Source organism: Phascolarctos cinereus, unplaced genomic scaffold (genome assembly GCF_003287225.1).
Source record: "Phascolarctos cinereus isolate Bilbo 61053 unplaced genomic scaffold, phaCin_HiC Scaffold_4;HRSCAF=312, whole genome shotgun sequence".
NCBI classification, from domain to species: Eukaryota; Metazoa; Chordata; class Mammalia; order Diprotodontia; family Phascolarctidae; genus Phascolarctos; species Phascolarctos cinereus.
In genome coordinates this window covers 629,700,222-629,714,188 of record NW_027555847.1, presented here as the reverse complement: position 1 = coordinate 629,714,188, position 13,967 = coordinate 629,700,222, and positions in this window count along the sequence as shown.

Here is a 13,967-nt window from a genome sequence, read left to right as displayed (position 1 = left end):
GGTGAAGTACTTGGTGCTGATTCTATTTCAGCTGAGATTTACAAGGTAGGGGGGTTCTACTCATACTAAAGGGGGTTCTTGCTCATACTAAAGCTGACTGAAATTTTCCAGGTTATATGGCAAGAGGAGGTTATCTTCCAGGAGTTCAAGGATGCCTCAGTTGTCCATCTCTATAAAGGTAAAGGAAATAGATTGTCTTGTGACAATCACAGAGAGAGTCTTTCTTAGTAATTGCAGGCAAGATTCTTGTCAACGTCCTCCTTAATAGGCTGATCCTTCACCTGGAAGATGGTCATCTACCTGAGAGCCAGAGTGGCTTCAGAAAGAGCCAAGGAACAGTTGATATGGTGTTTGCTGCCCAACAACTCCAGGAGAAATGCCAGGAGCAGAACAGAGGTCTGTACACATTTGTAGATCTGACCAAGGCCTTTGATACTGTCAGTCATGAGGGCTTATGGAAAACTATGTTAAAATTTGGTTGCTTGGAAAATTTCATCAGCATTGTACATCAATTTCATGATGGCATGCTTGCCTGGTTCTGGATAATGGACAATGCTCTCGTGCTTTCCTAGTCACCAGTGGAGTGAAACAATGCTGTGTGCTTGCACCCATGCTTTTTAGCATATTTTCAGCCATGTTATAAAATGCTTTCAATGAGGATGAACAGGGCATCAAGGTCAGCTACTGCACTGATGGCAAATTCTTCACCTTGAAAAGACTGCAACCCAAGACCAAAATGGAGGGAATGTTGGTGCATGATCTCCTGTTTACAGATGATTGTGCTCTCAATGCAGCCTCTGAAGCTGAGATGCAACAAAGTATGGGCTGATTCTCCGCTGCTCGTGCTAATTTTGCCCTAACAATTAACACCAAGAAAACACAGGTGTTCCATCAACCACCACCACACCATCCATATGTGGAACCATTGGTTACAGGAAATGGAGAAGTTTTTGAATGCTGTGTTCATTTACCTTGGTAGTGTACTTTCCAGTGATCTACACATTGACAATGAGATTGACGCACACATTGCCAGAGCTAGCTCAGTGTTTGGGAGGCTCTGAAGGAAAGTATGGGAGAGAAGAGGTATTAGACGGACTACCAAACTGAAGATCTGCGGAGCCATTGTGCTGACCTTATTGTTGTATGCCTGTGAAGCCTGGACAGTTTACCAGTACCATGCCGGGAAACTGAATTGCTTTGATTTGAATTGTCTTAGGAAGATTCTGAAGATCACCTGGCAGGATAAGGTACCAGACACTGAGGTCCTTTTTTGAACTAAACTGCCAAGCATTCAAACTCTGCTTCAGAGAGCATAACTCCAACGGGCTGACCACATTGTTTGTTTGAATGCCAAATGTACTCTTGCAAAAAGACTATTTTATGGAGAATTCACACAAGGGAAGTGTTCACATGGTGGTCGGAAAAAGCAATACAAGGACACTCTCAAGGTCTCTCTTAAGAACTTTGGAATTGATTGTGTGACATGGGAGACACTGGCACAGAACTGTTCAGCACGGAGTGCCCATATTACAAAAGGTGCTGGGATCTATAAGCAAAGCATAATTGAAATAGCTTAAGAGAAATGCAAGATATGCAAACTTAGAAAATCCACCCCAGAGGTTCACATGGACTATTTGTGCCCAACCTGTGGTAGAACATTCCAAGCTCATATTGGTCTGATCAGCCACAGTCAGATACACTAAATCTCGACTGTAACATAGTGATGTCATTTTCGTTCTCTTCAAAAATGAAAAACAGCAACCACCACCACTTGATACCTATCAGAAATGACAAATGCTAGAAGGAATAAGAGAAAATAGGCACACTAAAGAACTATTGATTGAATTGTGAATATAGTCTGGAGAATAATTTGAAACTAGGCTCAAATTGCTAAAAATTGTGTATACCTTTTGACCTAGTAATAACACTACTAAGTTTGTACCCCAAAGAGTTTATAGAAAAAGGAAAAGGACCTACATGTATACAAATATTTATAGCAGCTCTTTTTACAGGGCCAAAGAATTGAAAATTAAGAGGATGCCCTTCAATTGGGGAATACATGAATAAGTTGTGGCATATGATTGTGACAGAGTGTTATTGGGCTGTAAGAAATGACAATGGGGTTGGTTTCAGAAAAACAAAACAAAACAAAACATGGCAAGACCTATATGAACTCATGCAAAGTGAAGCAAACAGAACCAGGACATCACTGTACATAGTAACAGCAATGTTGTAATGATGACCAACTAGTGAATGACTTGGCAGCTCTGATCCAAGACAAGTCTGAAGGACTCATGATGAAAAAAAAAATGCTATCCAGCTCCAGAAATAGAACCAATGAACAATTTGCAGTGTAATTTAAAATAAAAACATTCATTTTCTATATTTTTCTTGATTTGTTTTACAATATGGTTAATACAGAAATATGTTTTCCATGAATTCACATGAATAATTGGTGTTATATTGCTTGCTTTCTCAGAGGATAAAGGACAGATAAGAGGAAGGGAGAGAATTTGGACCTTGTTTTTTAAAAAGAATGCTAAAAGTAAATAATACTTTAAAAATTTTTACTGTTGTGGACACCACTATTTATATATTCGTCCTCATACACACTGAAACTTTCCATGTGACTAAAGAAAAACCGTTCAGCAAAACCAATCCACAACAAAATAGACCCATCCTGTAGTGTAGCATCCAATCCCCTCAGTCTTTCATCTAGCTATCAAGAGAAAAACAAAATGTGTCTTTTCTTCTGTTCTCTAGGACTAAGATTAATTGTGATAAATTTGAGTTCAACTGACCTTTTAGGTCCATTTCCATGAATGTAATTATATCCACTATGTCTCTTTTCTTCGTCGGCTTACTTCATTTTGCATCAGTTCTTTCAAGTCTTCATATGTTTACCTCAGTTCCTCACTATTGGTTTTTTTTTTTCCCTTATGGCACTATATAATTCTACTATAGTTATAGTCGAGAGGTTTTTTTAGTCATTTCCTAATCAATGAGCATCTACTCTGCCTACAATTTTTGCGCGTATATCCACATGCATATGCACAATTTGTTACATGTATTTTACAAACTATATAATATAGACACTATTATTCAAATGAGAACCTGAATTATTCAGCCTTAGTGTCTCTCATTCTTCATCACAGCCTAGTGGGGACCCTGAATTGCTGAGCATTAGAGCAGTGAAATACAATGTCTGGTAGACTCTACCAAGCTCAAAAGGGTTCAATGAAAGGCATAGGAGTAGATTCTGTGGCTGGTATAAGTACCAGGTTAGTTGAATTGGGAGATGGAGTATAAATTCTAATGAAATCATGGGTCTTTAGAAAAAGAATTAATAGATCAAACAATAAACTACAAGGAGCCCACCATGTGTCAGGCACCATGCTAAGTGCTGGGGAGAAAAAGAAGAAGCATAAGACAGTTTGACCTCATGGAGCTTTAATGGGGGAGACAACTGCAAACAAATATAATAGGATAAATAGGAAATAATAAACAGATGGAAGACACTGGAATTAAAAGGGGTTGAGGAATACTTCCTGTAGAAGATGGGGTCTTAGATGAAATGTGTAAAGAAAGCCAGGGTGGTCAGTAGTCAAGTGGAGGAAGGAGAACATTCTAGGCATGGGAAACAGCCAGAAAAAAACAATTCCTGGATCTGAGAGATGGCCTGTCTTGTGTTTGTTGAACAGTCAGAAGGTCAGTATCCCTGGATTGAAGAGTATGTTTTGATGAGTAAGGTGCATGAAACCTGGAAAGGTAGGAAGGGGCTAAGTTATGAAGGGCTTTGAATAGCAGAGAATTTTGTAATTGATCCTGGAGGCAATAGGGAGCCACTAGAGTTTACTGAGTAGGGAGATGATATGATCATAACTGCTTTAGGAAAATCAGTTTGTTGGCTGAATGGTGGATGGATTAGAGAAAGGAGAGACTTGAACTAGGCAGACACATCAGCAGGCTATTGCAATAATCTAGGCATGAGCATTCAAGCCCTGCACTAGAATGGTGGCAATGTCAGAAGAGAGAAGGGAATGTATTTGAGACGTGTTGCCAAGGTGAAAGTAGCAGACCTTGTAACAGATTGGTTATATGGGATGAAAGGGAGCGAGGAGTCAAGGATGACACCGAGGCTGCAAGCCTGAGGCACTGGGATAATCGTGTTTTTTTTTTTTACATTGATGGGAGTGGGGAAGATTTAGGAGGAAAGATAATGAATTCTATTTTGGACAGATTAAGTTTAAATGTTTACTGGACATCCAGTTCAAGATGTCTGATAAGCAGTTGGAGATGTGAGATTGGAGGTCTGTTAAGAGACTGAGGCAACATAAGTAGACTTGAAAATCATCAACATAAAGATGTTAATTAAATCCACAGATACTAATGAGATCACCAAATCAACTACCACAGAAGGAGAAGAAAAGAGGACCCAGGACAGATTTTTGAGGGACACCTATGGTATAATCTGTAAGAGTATTCAGCAAAGGGGACATAGAAGGAGTGGTCAAATGAGTAGGAGGAAAACCAAGAGAGAATTTTGTCCCTAAAACCTAGAAAGAATAGTGAGAAGAGAGGGATCAATATTGCCAAAGGCTACATAAAAGTCAAGGAGAATGAGGATTGAGAAATTTAAGACCTTACATGATATTTGACACTGTACAAAACACTGAAAATGAAAAAAAAAACAGTCTGTGCTCTCAAGTAGCATACATTCAAATGGGGGAGAGAACATGGAACAAATTAGGTACATCCAAGATATGCAGTGAACATGAAAGGTAATCTCAGAGGGGAGAGCACTAGCATTAGGGTAGATCAGAATAGGTCTCCCTCAGGAATTGGAATTTGAGTTGACATTGGCATAGTTAGTGTTGGAAAATAGCATTAGTTAAAATATTAGACTACAACATAGGAAAATTGAGTTTCAGTCTTTTCTCTGCTATTGACTAGGTTTGTGACTTCATAGACGTCATCTCCAACAATCTTAGCCTCAGATATGTTTTCTATAAAATAATTGGGAAAGCTTGGACTAGATGACCATTAAGATTCCTTCCAGATTGGGCACTGTATGATCTTTGTTGTACTTGAAAAACCTAGACTAAGTTTAAGATCAGCCAGGTATGATGGCCATTTGCTGGAGACTGGATTTTAGCTATATTATGTCTATATAATTTTTTTTTGTACTTATAGATTTGTATGTCAGGAAAGCATATGTATGCCTATAATACCAAAAAGAAAAGTACTCTATCCTTCCTTGCTCTCCACAGGGAAGAGGAAATCCAAACAAGGTCTTTAGATTCTCCAAACATCTTGAGATATTTCTCTAATGTTTTCGGTTTGGCAATTCTCACAGCACATTTTTGCCAGGACTTTTCCCCTTAATTTTTAAACCCACATGTATACCAAGGGAAACTTAATGCATGTGTTTCTTATTCATCTACACTTAACTCATCAAAATATTATTTTTTAAAAAAGCTTTTGAAACCTGTCAAACCTTTACAATCTATTTTCTCGGAACCTGGATCCTTTTTTTTTATTTACATCTTAATGTATCCCAATATTTAAGTCTAATTTTAGAATTAGGATCTCTAAGCTATGTATCTGTCTGCTCTCAACAAAATGGCAGTGAAAATGAGAAATCACAATTAGATCTTGTCCTTGGCATAAGAAGTTTGTAGCCCTGACCCTCTGTAAGTGGAAGAAGCTATTTCTGGTAAAGCTGATGGCTTTGTGTTAAACCATCCCCACTCTCACCTAATTCCCCATGAGAAAGATGATATAGAATCACAGAATAATAGAGTTGAAAAGATATTAGAGAGTTTCTGCCCCAATCCCTTCATTTTATCAAAGAAGTTGATACTCAAAGGGGTTAAGTGATTTAACCAAAATCACATAGCTAAATAGCAAGAGATAATACTAGCATTCAATCTTCCATAAAAGTGGTGAATTCACATATTATTTCTTCCTCATTTGCTTCCTCCCATCCTTAATACATGCTGAGATAAATACTTCCTTTAAACCTCTGCATGGTTTAAATTCTTTTTAATGTGAGGTTAAGTTGAAACCTTTGACTCTGGAGGACTCTTCACCTTTGGGTCAGTTAGCCTGTGGAGGGATTAAACTCATGGTCTTCTCATTAGCAAAAATCTTAAGTGTTATAGTATTAGTAATAAACTTAGAGAAGTAGAATTAATAAATGCAGATTATTCTACTTTTAATCAGGTCTAATTATTGAGATTTTTTTTAATTATAGAAAGATGATAAATCTCAATAATTTCTATCCATTTGTCCTAAATTGCCCTCTTCATGGAGGTGGTCTACTCCTTCTTCCAGATGGCAGATCTTTCAATATTGGTATATAACTATATCAATAAAATGTAAGAACTTCCTGGAGAGAGTATAAGCCCTGTGAGAGCAAGGACTGCTTTTTTTGTCCTTGTATCCTAGAACCCATCACAGTCTTTGGCAAAAAATATGCAATAAATCCTTGTTCATTTATCTATCATGTTCCTTGCCATACATTTCTTCTTTTCTACATTTTTAGAATTAGCATCATAGTTATCATAGGACTAAGAAGTGGAAAGGACTACAGAGATCATCTAAGCCAGCCTCCCAACTTTCGTAAAAAGCTCTTTTGTAGAAATACTAATAGATCGTGATTTGAATGTCTCATGTATGTATGTGTATATATGTATGTGTATGTCTATGTAAATATATCACATATACATATACAAATATACATGCATATACCCATAGTTTATATCATACAAAAATAAAAATATACATAAATACAAATATATAAAAACATTATGTATATGGCGTGTGCATGGGTGTGTGAGTATATACACCTTGCTTAGGAGTTCCCTGGACATATGCTAACCTGCAGAGATCATGCTATGTTGCACTTCTCCCTTGGTCAGCTTACCACAATGTGTATACAAAGATCAGATTAGCCTCCCTGCTTGGAGGAGAAGAACAAAGTTCTAGAAGCTCATTTTTTTTATCCTCCAGGATCTAGAGAAGAATGATGTATGTTTTGGAAGAAGGGAAGTGATTCATGATGAAAAAAAAGAGGAAAAAGAATGCCAAGAGTCAGAGGCGATTCCCAACCCCTATTCTGTCTGGAGCTTTGAGGCTGAGAGAACGTGACACAGAAATGGGAAAGAAGAAGAGTCACCGGGCAGTTGTGCCATGTCATAGGTCTGAGATTCTTCTGATCAGCATGGGGCTTAGTTTTCTCAGAAAGAGGCATCTTTTCAAGCTCCGTGGAATGGGAACATACCCAAAATCAGCTATGCAGCTATCAGGGGAGAAATGATAGCTGGCAAGTATTTGAAGGTCATATGAAGCCTTTCATATTCTTTTTTGGCCCCAGAGAACAGAACCAGAAGCCATAGGGAGAAATTGCCATAAGAGGCAAATTTAGGTTTGACATTGGGACAGACTACCTAACAATTAGAGTTATTCAAAGGTGATATGGGTTGCCTCAAGTAATGGTAATGGGTTGGGAGTTAAGAATCCAATCCAATCTATTCCAATAAACATTTCTAAGCAACCTACTGTATGCCAGGCACTGTGCTAAACTCTGTGCATATAATTATTAAAAAGTAAATCAGTCCTGCACTCAAGGAACTTACAATCTAAAGGAAGAGACAATACACAAAAAGGGGCAAGAAAGTGGGGGAGGTGGGCAAGACACCACGAGTTATCTAGTTCTGTGGAGTTGAAACCAGGAAAGGAAGCAGATGCAGAGTGGAATGAGCTCTTCAAGAAGAGGTCATTTGTTGGGTGTGTGGTAAAACAGAATATTTTTTGGGTAAGTTGGACTAACTGGTTCCCAATGTCCTTTATACTTTAAAATTCTTCAGTTCTGAGAAAAACTCACCATTGCATACTGGCAAGTGCGCTGGACTTGATGCTGGAAGGCCTATGTTCAAATGCCTACTGGGCTACTTGCTGCCTGTGTTACATGGATACACCGATCAATTTCCTTGCAAAATGAAGTAGAAGGTGAATGAATAATACATGAATAAGGCGTTTATTTAGTACTTACTATGTGCAAAGCACTGTACTTAGTGCTAGCCATACAAACTGAAAAGTAAGACAATTTTTGGTTTCAAAGGGCTCACATAATTGAGGAGACAGCATACTTGTAATGTTTCAGCTGTAAGTCCTTAAGATGCAGAAGCAAAGCAGATGGTGATACCTCTTCTTTCATGTTATTTCCATTGATAAAACTATATTGTTTTTGGATGTTGAATTATTTGACAATGCCAGAGTTCATGGACAAAGTTGTAATAAATGGATATTTAATATGACTTATAGCTCCAAAATCTGTCGTTTATATTTAGGTTAAAATGTTATCTCTTCCAAAGGATGATACTTGATGATGGGACAATTCCTGACTAGTTGGAAAGGAACTTGGCTATTGATATATTAGAGAATCAGAAGTCAAATCAGATATAACTTATTGGAGTATCCAGAATGCCTACCTATATCAGTTAAGTCACATGTCCTTTATACTGCTACACTCCCACTATTCTGACCTGAACTTAGTCTATATTCCTTCTTTGAAAACTAAATTCCTAAAGTCATTATAACTCATATCTATAGGGATTTAAGTTCAACAAAGTACTTTGTTCACAATAACACTTTGTTGGTAAATAGGCAGAGTGCATGGTTAGGCCCTGGTGCAACTCCTTCTTCTCCCTACCAAGTCTTACTGTTAACATAGACCTAGAAAGAAGATGTCCCCAAACAGTGTGGGGACAGTAAGAATCTAATCAGCTTGGAGCTAAAGAGAAGAAAAGTCCATAAAAACAATGTAATAAAATGGAGCAAGAAGAGGGCCCAGAGACATGCAGCCCCAAATCTTCCTCAACCTGCTTAACAATTGCCTGATCATAGGATGGGTTGATGGGGTATCTAGATTTTGTGAATGTGATGTCTAGGCATTTTCTTTGTTCATGACTTTCAGTAATACAATAATTCTTAAATTAACTCTCCTTTACTTGTTTTCAATGTCAATTGATTTTTGATGAGATATTTTCATTTTCTTCTTTTTTTATTTCATTGACTTTGTTTTATTATTTCTTGATCTCTCCTGGAATCATTAGCTTCTATTTGTCCAATTCCAATTTTTAACAAATTATTTTCTTCAGTGTGCTTTTGTACCTTCTTTTCCATTTGGCCTTTTCTGCTTTTTAAAGAGTTCTTTTCTTCAATGAATTTTTGTGCCTCTTTTTATAATTAGACTAATTGTGTTTTTTAAGGTGTCATTTTCTTTATTATTTCTGTGACTCTTTTACTAAGCTGCTAATTTTCTTTTCATAATTTTCTTACGTCACTCATTTCCTTTCCCAATTTTTCTTTAGCACTCTTTTTCTTTAACTAGTCTATGGATTCTTGTTGACCTTGGGTCCAACTATCATTTCTTCACATTGTTGTGTTCTTCTGAGTTAATGTTTTGTTTTTCCAGCCACTGAAGTACCATTTCATGTACAAGTTCTTTTTTGTTATTTGCTTGTTTTCTTGGACTATTTCTTTTCTTTTCTTTTCAACATGTTTTGTATGTTTTAATAAAGTTTGTTATCCAATGGACACACAAAACAAAACTGCACTGAGAAAAAACAGCTCAATAAACTAATAAGTGCTTGAGGAGGGGATAGAAAATAAAAAGTATCTTTGTAGAAGTGTATAACACTCCCACATGATGGAAGCAGGGGGAAAAGGGGCCTACAAAGGTTTGATAGAAGGGATGGAGGGAGGGATGAGCCATGTTTAAATGAAGCCCACTTATAAATGAGTGACAATAAAAAGTCTGATTATGAAAACAAGATTTTCTCTGAAAACACGTTTTTGGGCACAGATTAAGAAAATGTATGTCAGGGGATTTGATTTTTTAAAAGTCAATTATATATATATACTTACACACATATGTATACACATACATATATATGATATATGTATATGTGTGTGTATACACACACACTCACACACACACACACACACACATCCCCACCAGGAAGGAAAACCAAGGTTTCCCCACTGCTGTTTTCATCTCAACGTAAACTGTACATCCCAGATGAATTAAAAATGGTAGCAGCAGAAGAGTTGATTAAGAAGAATGAAGGAGGTCCAGAAAAGAATGGAAACTGGGGTTAGAGAAAGGGAGCAAAAGTAATCCAATGATATGTTCCTTGACCCCTAGGTTTCTGCAGAAGTTCCCAAGTCCTGTATTTTGAGTCTGCCATGCGTGTTAATGTACATCAAGACATCCAGAACATCACAGTGTGTTTTCAACTGTGCAAAAGCCCAAGTCATGAATTTAGTGTAAAGGCAATTCAAGTTTTTTTTCTCTTTTTGTTCGTTTATTTTTTAAAAATTTACTCCCTTTGCCCCCAGGCCTCAGTCTACCTGCCGAGTGCCTCATTGTCAGTAAGCTGAAGTGTCATGTGACCATACAAGGTAGCAGCACCACACCCAGGGACAGACAGTCTGACTGAGGCCGTGCAGGGGGACAGGCTGGGCATCTGGCAGCAATGTCCACACAATCTGCTTCTGTATCATCCTCTTCTTCCTTTTGGTTTATTTGTTGATGTTGGTGGTGGTGGCGGTGGCATTTTTTTTTCCTTGCAGGGCCTTGGAAAGAATAAACCAACTTGGACAGCAGTCTGTCAGTGGCTCACACAAAGGCAATGTGATCACAAGGTGGGGATAGATGTTGGAGATGCTAGCAAGGAGGTTGGGGCCAGGCAGGAAAATTGTCTCTGAAAACTCAGTGGGAGGGAAGATCTACAGGACATAAACAGACTGATCTGAGACCAGGTTGGTGACATTGATGATGTCTGCAGGTAGTTGATAAACATAATCTTGAGGGACTGGGTTTGGTTCACAATATCCTCCTGGTCCTGGCTGCAAGGAAAAGCCAGCGCAGGCAGTAATTGGTCTCCACCATCATCCTCTGAGTAATCCCTTCCAGCTGGGAGACCTCCAGGCTCATCCTCTGGGCAGACCTCAGGAAAGGGATCACTTCTGAAGTGAGGAGACACCAATGGGGAAGGATGTTTTTGCCACAGACAAAGTGGAGCTGCATGACCACAGTGTTGTTCTTTAGAGCCAAGAGGCCCTGCCACACAATTGGGTACTTACTTCATCAGCAGTTGGACCATATCAACAAGCCTCTGGGAAACAGGCTGAGGAGATAATCCTTGCTTGACAACCAGCTTAGATTTGGAGTTTGGAGATCTTGATGGAGCCCCAGGGCCTGAAGTCACAGGAATTAAGAGGGGTTTCTTCTGCCCTGCCTGGGGGATTGAGGGGCTGGCAGATCTGTCTAGATGGAGATAGCCACAGGGGTTGGATAGGAGGTCTGGCTGGCTTCTACCTGGCCCACTGAATGTGTAGATGGGAGTCCAGCTGACTTGACTGTCTATTTCCAGACCTATGTTGAGTCTGTTCAAGGGCTTCCAAGTGACTTAACATCCTGGGAAACTGAAGAGTTTTGCTTCATGGAAGCTGGCTAGGACGAGTATGTTCCCCTTCAGCCAGGACCTGAGATAGGGTCATGCTACAGGAAGGCAGTCCAGCTTGGGAAGCACCTGGAAGCTGAGGGTGCCCAAGCTAAGCCGCTGTATGATAGCACCAGAGATCACCACAACTGTACTCGTGGTACACATCTCTAGTGGAACAAATAATCTGAACACCATGGGGCACACCCACAGGTGGGGTCAGAGAGAGCCCTGGAAGCTGGCCACCACTGGGGGAAAGGCTCACTGTGGGAAGAGGGGGCCATTGTGACCTCTGGTCCTTTGGGGTTGGGGGTCTCCTTCCCTGGCTAAGGGGTCTTGCTGGCTGATGGCGTTTTTGCTGACTTTTCCAGGGTCTGAGATTGCCTTGTGTCTAGGTGGTGCTTGCCAACAGTGGCCATGTGCAGATGCCTCATGAGTCTCACCTCCTGGGTGTGTCAGATATTCAGGCTGCATGACTAACACTTCAGTCTGTACAGCAGCCTATCCTCTGCACACGGGATGATGATAGTGCATCTCATCCTCAGGAGGACTCTTGATCTCTTTCTTGACTTAGAACTTGATCTTAAAATTGGGTTCTGCTCGCATGGGGGTGGGGAGACACTGTGCCAGGCTTCAGGCTTTTTTGTACTATTGTTTTAGAGCTAGTTCTGGGAGTCTGAAAATTTTTGGTGCCTCCAAGGTGGTGTGATCTTAGGAGAGATATGATCACTGTTACCCTGATCTTTGTTCTGGTCTTAACTAGGAAAGATGCTAGTCTCCTGTAGCTGCAAGTGCTAGGGCTCCTCTTTGTCTTGGAACTGATACTAGGACCCCTGCTCCTTTGTGATTGATCCCCAACACCTTTCTCCATCATGGAACTGTGACCCAGAACTGTGTATGGACAATAAAGTTTAGCTCCAGCCATACCCAGTGCCAGGCAAAGAGACCTTTATAATCACTTTCTGACCAGTTATCTGCCACCCTTACTATCTCTGGCCTGAGACCTCCCAGAGTTGCTGCTCTCAATGAGCACTTATTAAAGACCTGCCATGTGCCAAAAAACATGTTGATCTTTGAGGATACAAAGAAATACAAAGGCTAGCTCCTGTGCTACTGTATTATGCTGTCATTTTCTATTATAATTCATATTTTTTGCAGATCTTTGGATTTTGCCATATACCTCTCCCAGAACAACTCAGGGAGGTAACAATTGTTTACATCATTTTCATATTACAGGTGAAATAGTAGCTCAGAAGAGTTTCTCATCTACCTCACGGTTACACAACCTGTAAGTACCAGATCCGGGACTGGATAATGAAATACTATTGAATTTGCAAAAGGACCTGCCATCTCATTGACACAAATGATTCCCTTGAAGGATACATATGGCAGCCCATTCATGCCTGCCCATCTTATAATATTCTTGTCCAGATCCTTCCATAGGTTTGCCACAGGGAGGTTCGTTCCATTTTCCAGGGACCTTCCTTGAGTTTTGTTGACAGCTGAGGATACAAATGGAACATGAAGACTGCTTACGTTTCTTACTTGATGATCAACCCATCTTCATTGAGTGTATACTTCTTTTCACAAATATAAATTCTTTGATGAGCAGCTGTTTCATAAAGTGGCATAGATGGAGTTTTACTTTCTTTTGGAAAATGTAATTTTTCAATACTGAGTAATAGAATTTATGTTCTGCAGAAGCCATCTGAGAGTCATGCCCCTAAATAAAGCAGCATCCATTGGAAGCTTCACATTAATTTGATAAATAACTGGGCCTGATTATTTAATCTTAGAAGAACAATTAGCAAAATGAGTCTGGAGCAATTGCTCATTTTCCCTAAGATCCTCTTTAGGATTATTAAAATGCATATATTTTTATAGTTCTTTAAAATTTATGGTAGCATTTTTTTCACAATCACGCTGTTACATAGATGAGTTGTTTATCTTCGGTCCAATCCTGCAACTGCATCCATTTGAGAAAAGCACAGAGCAGAAATTTTCTCCACTTCAGCAGACTGACAATTTGACAATAAGTTACAGCCTTAAGATGTTGCCTACATCACTGAAGGATTAAATGATTTATCTAGAGTCACAAAGCTAATATGTTCCAGAAATGAGACTTGAGTACAAGTCTTTGTGAATCTTCTATCTAGTCTGCCATTTTGCTGCTCTTTGAGGCAGGCAGACCATTATTCCCCAATTTTACAGGCAATGAAGCTGAAGTTCATGGAGGTGAAATGGTCTGTCTATTCTTTGGCTGTTATTGTCAAAAGTGGGTTATTAATCCATGTCTCTTAACAAGAAGCCCTTCACTCTTGCTGCCACATGAAGTTGTACTATGAAGACCATATCCTTGACTTATTTATAAAGATGGAAGATGGTGGCAAGGGAGAAGGTAAGAAACTAGAAGAAAAACCCGAAGTAGTTCAATGGGTGAGCAAATGGAACCAG